This window comes from Tasmannia lanceolata, unplaced genomic scaffold, assembly GCF_043159265.1.
Source record: "Tasmannia lanceolata isolate RefF3 unplaced genomic scaffold, GAP_Taslan_0.1 ptg000013l, whole genome shotgun sequence".
Lineage (NCBI taxonomy): Eukaryota > Viridiplantae > Streptophyta > Magnoliopsida > Canellales > Winteraceae > Tasmannia > Tasmannia lanceolata.
Window position 1 is genome coordinate 41645265 of NW_027518690.1, and position 8170 is coordinate 41653434.

Genomic DNA, 8170 nt, shown 5'->3' on the forward strand with positions numbered 1-8170 from the left:
TTTAAAACCATGACCCTAACTACCTGATTTTTTGTGGACACCTTATCTATATAAGGGCCTTTCAAATAAATGCTTTGGATCACCCCAAAAATGTGGGCCCAAAATGTTTTGGAGCTCGAGCCCAGATAAGCTTACCTAAGCTCGAGCTCAAAAACAGTTTTCCCATATACCAATATATCAATATCATATACATAATGAGAAAAGAGTTCCTACTCCGGTGTAGATAAGTTATCTACTCCGTGGTCATAAAATGTAGTGGGGACCACATTGTTTGGGTGATCCAAAGCATTCATTTGATGGGCCCTCACATAGATAGGGCATGCCCAAAAAATTCAGCTCCATAGGACCATCCCAACCCTTTGATTTGTGGAGGCAAAAATGGACGGGTATAAACCTTCACAAATCTGTCCATTTTTTGCCTCCACAAATTGAAGGGTTAGGATGGTCCTATGGAGCTGATTTTTTGGGCACAATCTATCTATGTGAGGGCCCATCAAATGAATGCTTTGGATCACACAAACAATGTGGCCCCCACTGTATTTTAAGCCCATGGAGTAGAGATGGCAAAATAAAGAATGTAATCTTGGACGTCCATAACACGTACCTCTTCCTAGCAGCCCTCACTCACAAATTAGTCCTAATCAAGGTGTAATGCCCTCTGTCTCTTATATCATACCAGTATTATCACCCATGCTATGCATGGTTATACCATAGTGGCCCCACCCTAATGCATAGTTTTGGTTAGATATGATGGCCCCACCCCATCAATGACATTAGGTATGGGCACCACTCTGTATGGGCTATGATAGAGATGTGGGCCTCACCCATAAAATGGTATGCCCCACCCCATAAATGACATTAGGGACAAGATAGTGGGCACCACTCTATGAATGGACTTAGCTAGGTGGAGATGGTGGCCTCTTGCATCAAAACATGAGGTGTAAGATGGTGGGCCCCACCATGCTTAGGTATTATTATAATATACATTAGGGTGATGATAAATTTGCACCCACTGTAGGATAGCTCGCACCCCTTTATAACGTGATTTGACATCAAAAATCGTTAAAGTCTGCCACAATTCACGTTATAGGTTGTGCGAATGATCATATAGGGGGTGAGAATTTATCATCTCCTTATACATTAACTAGATTTCTAGAGGAAAAGTTATTCCAATAAAGAATTTCCCTAAGAAAGTGAATGACAATGGATAGAAATTAAAATGATTAGTATATATTACAGATAAGCAAAAAAGCATGGTCCAATTTGCCCCCCATATGGTGCGTGTTTGGCGTACCGTTTGAAACACCGTTTGGCATTTGAAACACCGTTTTGGGCCCAAATGGCCGTTTGGGAGTGTTTTGGTGCGCAGCCACCGTTTGAAACACCGTTTTGAACCCTCAAAACGGTGTTTTGCAAACAGAGGGGGGAGGTCCGTTTGCAAAACGCCATTTTGAACGGAGTTTTTGGGCTGTGGGTTTTTACGTGTTTGCCCTCACCAAAACCCATTTTTACGTATATGCTTGCGATTTTATGCGTAACGTCAAATACCAAAAAAGTTGGGGTGTTAATATCATTCTTGAGGACACAAATTTGTTAAAATGTTAATATTTAATTCAAAACAAGGAGCTGCTGATATCATTATATGATCACTTAATTTTGATTTTTTAAAGACAAAAGAATTAAAAAAAACCCTAGTTTCTTACTTTCTTCATCTACTTTGCAAAGTTGCAAACCCTCTCACGCCTCACTGCCTCAGCGCCTCCACTCGTCCGTCAAATCCGGCAAATCCAGCCGTTAAGAAGAAGAAGGAGAAGAACCCCAAGGGTATAGCCTTTTTTTTTTTTTGGCAAAGATGTTTAATTTTAGTAGTGTTTGAATGAGATCCTAATGACCTTTTAATATTGGGCCTAATGAGAGAGTAGTTGAGTTACATTGAGAGCAACCAAAAAATGTCCTTTTTGGTCATTTTACCACTAAAACTCTGTTTTGGGCCATTTGCAACCAAACACATAATACCTCCGTTTGCCGTTTAATATGCCGTTTTGATCTGGCCAACCAAACATGAAAACGCCGTTGGGCAAAACACCGTTTTGCAAAACGGCGTTTTAAACGCTATTTCAAACGGTACGCCAAACACACCCATAGTGTGGAATAGAGCTAATCACTGACATATATTATAAGACATTCGTAAAGATTAATGCAGCATAATCGTTTAACCGAGATTTCAAATGCCCTGTTCGTTTCAGATCATAACAACCGATTTTCAGCCTCCCATATGATTCTTGGCTAATTTTGAGCCAATAATAAAAAAGGGAGCTCACAATCTGAAACGACCTGGGCCAAAGTATTAAGAATAATGCAGATTTTTGGAGTACAGAATCACACAAAGAAAACAGTAAGAATTTGAAAGACCCCTCTAAAATTAGGATAATTTATTTTTTGCCTTTGGGGCTTGTCACGGGGTGCCGGATTGTTTTCTTTTCTTTCCCCATTTGGGTGGTCTTGTCTTTTTGGGTTGAGGGTCCTCTTGCCCTCCTTTGTGTTTTTTTTTTTTTTTTTTTTTTTTTTGTTTTTTTTTTGTTTGCCTTTTGGATTTCTTGTTGTATCTCTCTTTTAATTAATATATCCGGTAGGGGTCTGCCTAACCCCAGCTTGCCCATAAAAAAAAATGTTCACCTGAAGTATTTGTATCTCTTGTCGCTCTCATGCGGGCCCACATTAAGTGATCTAAATCAGCTTTAGATTTCCATGAAATCACGATTGGAAAACTAGAAAACAAAAATTAATTGGGAAATGATACATGGCAAAATAATTGCTTATAAGTCCCTAAGAAAAGCATATTATCTTAGTAGTCCCGCTTTACGAAAATATTTGCTAAAAGGTCCTTAAAACTCATCTACGTCAATTTACCCCCAACCCATTTAATCGGTTTTAGCGTTTTTTTATTTCCCTTCCATTATTTTCAAAAAAATAGTAAATAAGCAAAATATTATCTCTTCCAATATTCTTTTCGAAAATCCTTCAATAAAAAAATCATTTTAGGAATTAAATAAATTGAAAATATCTTTAAAATAAATTAAATATGGTTGGAATAAAGTAAGAAATTTTAGGGATATTTTTCGTTTCTAACTTTTCCAAGAAATCCTACCTTGGTTGGATTGCAAGAAAATAACTCTGAAGGAAAATTATTTCTATGAAAAAAAATTTCATTCAATGATTTAAGATGGGGATTATGTCTAATTAATTTAGAGGGATAACATCATAAACTGAAGGTCCCTAACTGAAAATTTGAATAAGGTTAGTTTACCTTATCTTTTTTATGTATAAGAAATAAGAAATTTTAGATTTTTTTCCTTTCCGAACTTTTCCAATAAAATTCCTACAATCCAATGGGGCCTAAGTGGAAGGCATTTTGTAAGAGAAGCACTAATCCATCTTGTATTTAAAGAGCTGCTACGTACAGTTCCCAAAAATCTCTTGCAAACCAATTGATCACGGCCACCGGTTGCAATACAGTAGGGTTTTAGTTTTTTTTTTTTTTTTTGGAATAAGAAGTAGGGTTTAGCTTCTATTCTTAGGAGAAAAAGGAAGAACATCAAAGGAAAGTCAAAATGGGCTAAAATATTAACAACTTTGAAAGATTTTGCAAGATTTTCGAAGAGAATATTGGAAGACATAATATTTTGCTTATTTCTTAGTTTTTTTCTTGAAAATAATGGAAGGAAATCAAAAAACGCTAAAACAGATTAAATGGATTGGGGGTAAATTTGACATATTAGAATTTTTAACGGAGAAAATTGACATAGGAGAGTTTTAGGGACCTTTTAGCAAACATTTTCTAAAAGTAGGACTACTAAGATAATATGCTTTTCTTAGGGACTAATAAGCGATTATTTTGCTTAAAGAGTACTCATAAATACACCAGATGGGGTGGCCAGGGGAAGAAAAGGGGCTAATATATCATTTCCCAATTAATTTAATTCTTATACTGACAATCTTCATTGTGTATACATGAGATCCCATAGCTTTGAATATTTCAATTTTGGGAATCCAATATTGATTATGAACGATTGATTTTTTCTTTTTCTTTTTTTTCCTTTTTTGAATCTCTATATGTGCAAAGATAGAGCCATGTGAAACAGAAATCTCATTTGGAACGTGCATAAAATAAGGACTTGAAGACATTTAAAGGATAACTTTCTCTTGTGCTTGATCAAAAGTCTAGAATCATCTGAAGAGGATGTGGGACTAAATGCAATAGGCCAGACTTGTGATGCCCAAAAAAATTCATAGACCAGATCACCAATGGTACATAACCTAGATAGTGAGTCTATGCTGTAGACAGTACACTTTATTGTTTTACCTTTGTCCATGTTTGGTTTGGATTTTGACAATAGATTTTCAGTCCAAAACTGATTATTGGACTCAAAATTATGTTTAGTTTGGAGTCCAATAATCAGTTTTAAAATCAAAATAGATTCTCAAAATCTAACACAACTAGGGCATTGGTTGTTTTTTTTATTTTTTTATTGGTAAGATGGGGTTAGGCAGGACCCCAACTAGGGCATTGGCTAATCATTAGGTATTTACTATTTTCAATCTCTCTCTCTCTCTCTCTCTCTCTCTCTCTCTCTCTCTCTCTCTCTTTTGTTTTTTTTGAGGTTAGGGAATACAGTCATTGTAGGAACCATCGCCATATATGAGTCTTGTCAGTCATCCCTCTAAGATGACTTTGGCCCATCAATTCTTTGGAGGCCTCAACTTGTAAATGTGATCCTCGTCCGGCAAATTCATTGAGTCATTCTATGCTTGGATCTTGTCAATTTGATCTAGCCATTATCGACTTCTATGGGTAGCTCATCACAATAATGGTTCATGTCACCAAAATGTGTGACAAATGTAATAATTTTGAGTTGACGTGATTTAGTTGGATGATGATTGATGACTTAGCTCTACACCTTCATTTATTATTCTCACCAATCAACTAGTAGCTATATTGGTGTAAGGCCTTTAGTTCAATGGTTCAGTCTTTGTATCTTAACCTTCAGGTCTCAGGTTCGATCACAGGTTACCACTATAAATTTATATGCTAGGAGATTACGTTTCTATTTGTAAAAAATGGAATGATATCGTTACAACATATTACAAGGGATAAAGCTTCTCTCAGAGACACTGGGAGTCGCAACAGATTATTCAAAATTCAAAATTCAAAATTCAAACGGCTATCTTATGTAAGATTCAAATTTTAAATGCCTATCTTATCTGTCTCTGATTATTATGGAGAATCTAAATAATAAATATGTTGGAGATGAATGACGTGGTTCAATGCCTACCAAAAAAAAGTGGCTATATTAAGTGAAGGTCGAATAACACAAACGGACAAGTGAGAGATTGAGAGATTAGGGCCCGTTTGGATTCCCCTTGGATTTGGATTTGGAGGTGAATTTGGATTTTGAAATGCAAATTTGGCGTTTGGTAAGCCTTTGTGACATCTGGATTTGGATTTGAGTGAAATCCACAAGATTTACAAATTCCTCATGTTAGTGTAATTTTTTGGATTTATAAATCCTTTCCGCGAGAGGTTATTTATAAATCTAAATCTGACCCACAAGGGGTTAAAATGACCAAAACATACCAAAAAAGTGTTAAATGACTTGAGTACCCACATGACATTAAAAAATGATCAAAATACATCGTATAACGTAAAATGACTAGAAAATCCCCGAGTCAGGCAAAATGACCGAAATACCCCTATACCAAGTAAAAATGACAAAATACTCATGTCGTGCAAAATGACTAAAATACCCTTATGACATAAAATTGATCAAAATAACATCATACAGGGTAAAATGACTAGAATACTCTAATATCATGAAAAATTACTAAAATACCCCTAGATCAAGTAAAAATGACCGATGACTCATAAAAATTGACTAAAATGACTAAAAATACCATTATGTGATAAAAATACGCCAAATTAGGTAAAATGACTAGAAATACCTCTATACCAGGTAAAAATGACAAAATACCCCCGAGTCGTGCAAAATGACTAAAATACCCTTATGACATAAAATGATCAAAATAACCTCATATAGGGTAAAATGACTAAAATACCCCAAGATCATAGAAAATTATCGAAATACCCCTATATCAAAGCTCATGAAAATTGACAAAAATGACTAAACATACCCTCATGAGATAAAGATACGTCATATTAGGTAAAATGACTAGAATACCCCCGAGTCATGCAAAATGACCGGAATACACCTATATACCGAGTGAAAATGACTAAATATCCTGAGTCATGGAAAATGACTAAAACACCCTTATGACATTAACATATTGGGTAAAATGACTAGAATACCCCTGGATCATGGAAAATGGCTGAAATGCCCCTATATCAAATATTTTAGGGCTTTTGGTTTTGTTAGATTTCAAATTCAAATCCAAAGAGCATCCAAACAAACAAAAAATTAATTTAGATTTGAAATCCAAATCTATACGTGGTCATCCAAACGGCATTATTTATAAATTTGTGAATTTTAAAATTCTTGAATTCAAATCCATGGATTTTGGAAATCCAAATTCACCTCCAAATCCAAATCCAAGGGGTATCTGTGGACCCCGATCCGAGGATGATGAGGAAACGAGTCCCTACATCCTCTAGATCTCCACATGAAGGAGAACTCTACCAAGGAACTCTCGAAACGGTGCTACCCTTATAGCATAGCACGAGTGGCGATATAAATGAAGTACCTCTCGATTCGGGAACAAGTCCAGATTCGAGACGTATCTAAACAAACTCAGAGTCGCCATCCATGGATACGCCATGGAACCCAAAAACCAAATCCTCTATGCAATGGATAACCAGAAATATATATGGGTTTGTGCCTGATTACGAATGAAGAAGGTCCGAAGAGCACCCCCAATTCGTCCGAGTGCAAGCACTTGGTCTCTTATGCCATTTATTTATTGATTTTGAAGAGTTTTTAGCGAAAGTCAAATGAAATGGGAACATATATCTCCAAGAAGACGTCTACCTAATCATGCATGTCTCGGAGATGATTAATAAGCACACACAAAAGAAATGAAATAAGTGTCACTTAAGAATAACTAGGTTATGAGTGTCGTACCTAATTGGTGTCTAAGTTCTGGTGTGCAAACACATGCATTCTACAACTAAAGGTATAAGGTCTGCACAAGAAAGTAAGAAAATACAACAAAACACACATCACAACTTGACTTCAAACACAACTCGACATGACAAACCCTAAGACTCTAATGCAATACTTGACTCGGACCAAGATAGCCATCCATCATGGCTGCTCTACGTATTCCGGCCTCTGGAAGAATCAGAATCAACGTAGTTTGATGACCTGTTCTAAACTACGATGCCTAACCATCTAGAACTACTATCTTAAACTCGATAAACTAGACTCGACTGATTTTTAAAGCTTTTTGTACGATTGCTTAAGTTCAAGTGAATTGTAATTTTTAAGACTCTCTATATGCCCTAACTAATGCAAGTTGATTAGCCTTAAGCTAATGCAGGTGGGCCCTACATCCTATGTGTAACTAGGCTGTGCATCCTAAGGAAAACCATGGGCTGATTAAATGCTTCCTAGTTTAGCTATCGGTTCGACTAAATGTCTAACCGACCATGACTCGCGGCCTCCTAACTCTAGGGACACTCATACGACAAGACACATCATATCAACACAAACATGACAGCCTCCTAACTCTAAAACACCCCAAATATCTAGGACAGACTCCTAACTCTAAGGGAAGATCTTTTTAAAAAGGTTTTGAAGAAGTTTAGTATTTTTGAAAGGTTTGAAATGGTTTATTTTGAAAGATTTGGCTGGACTTGGGATGTGGATCCTAAGCTGCACTACGTACCCTGTGAAAATGGATCAAGCCAACGTAGTTCGGAACGAACTTTCACAACTACCACTAAAACACAACACTTTTCAAATGATTTAATGTTTTTGATGTTTTTAAAGTTTTCAAATGTTTTTTATGTTTTAAATTTCTAATGTTTTTTAATTTTAAAATTTCAATGCTTTAGGACTTTTAAATGCTTTCACTCTTAAAAGGAACACGCAAGCATAACCACAAACTAGGCAAAGCCCTAAATCTAAAGGGAAGACCCCGAACAAGCAACTAGCGT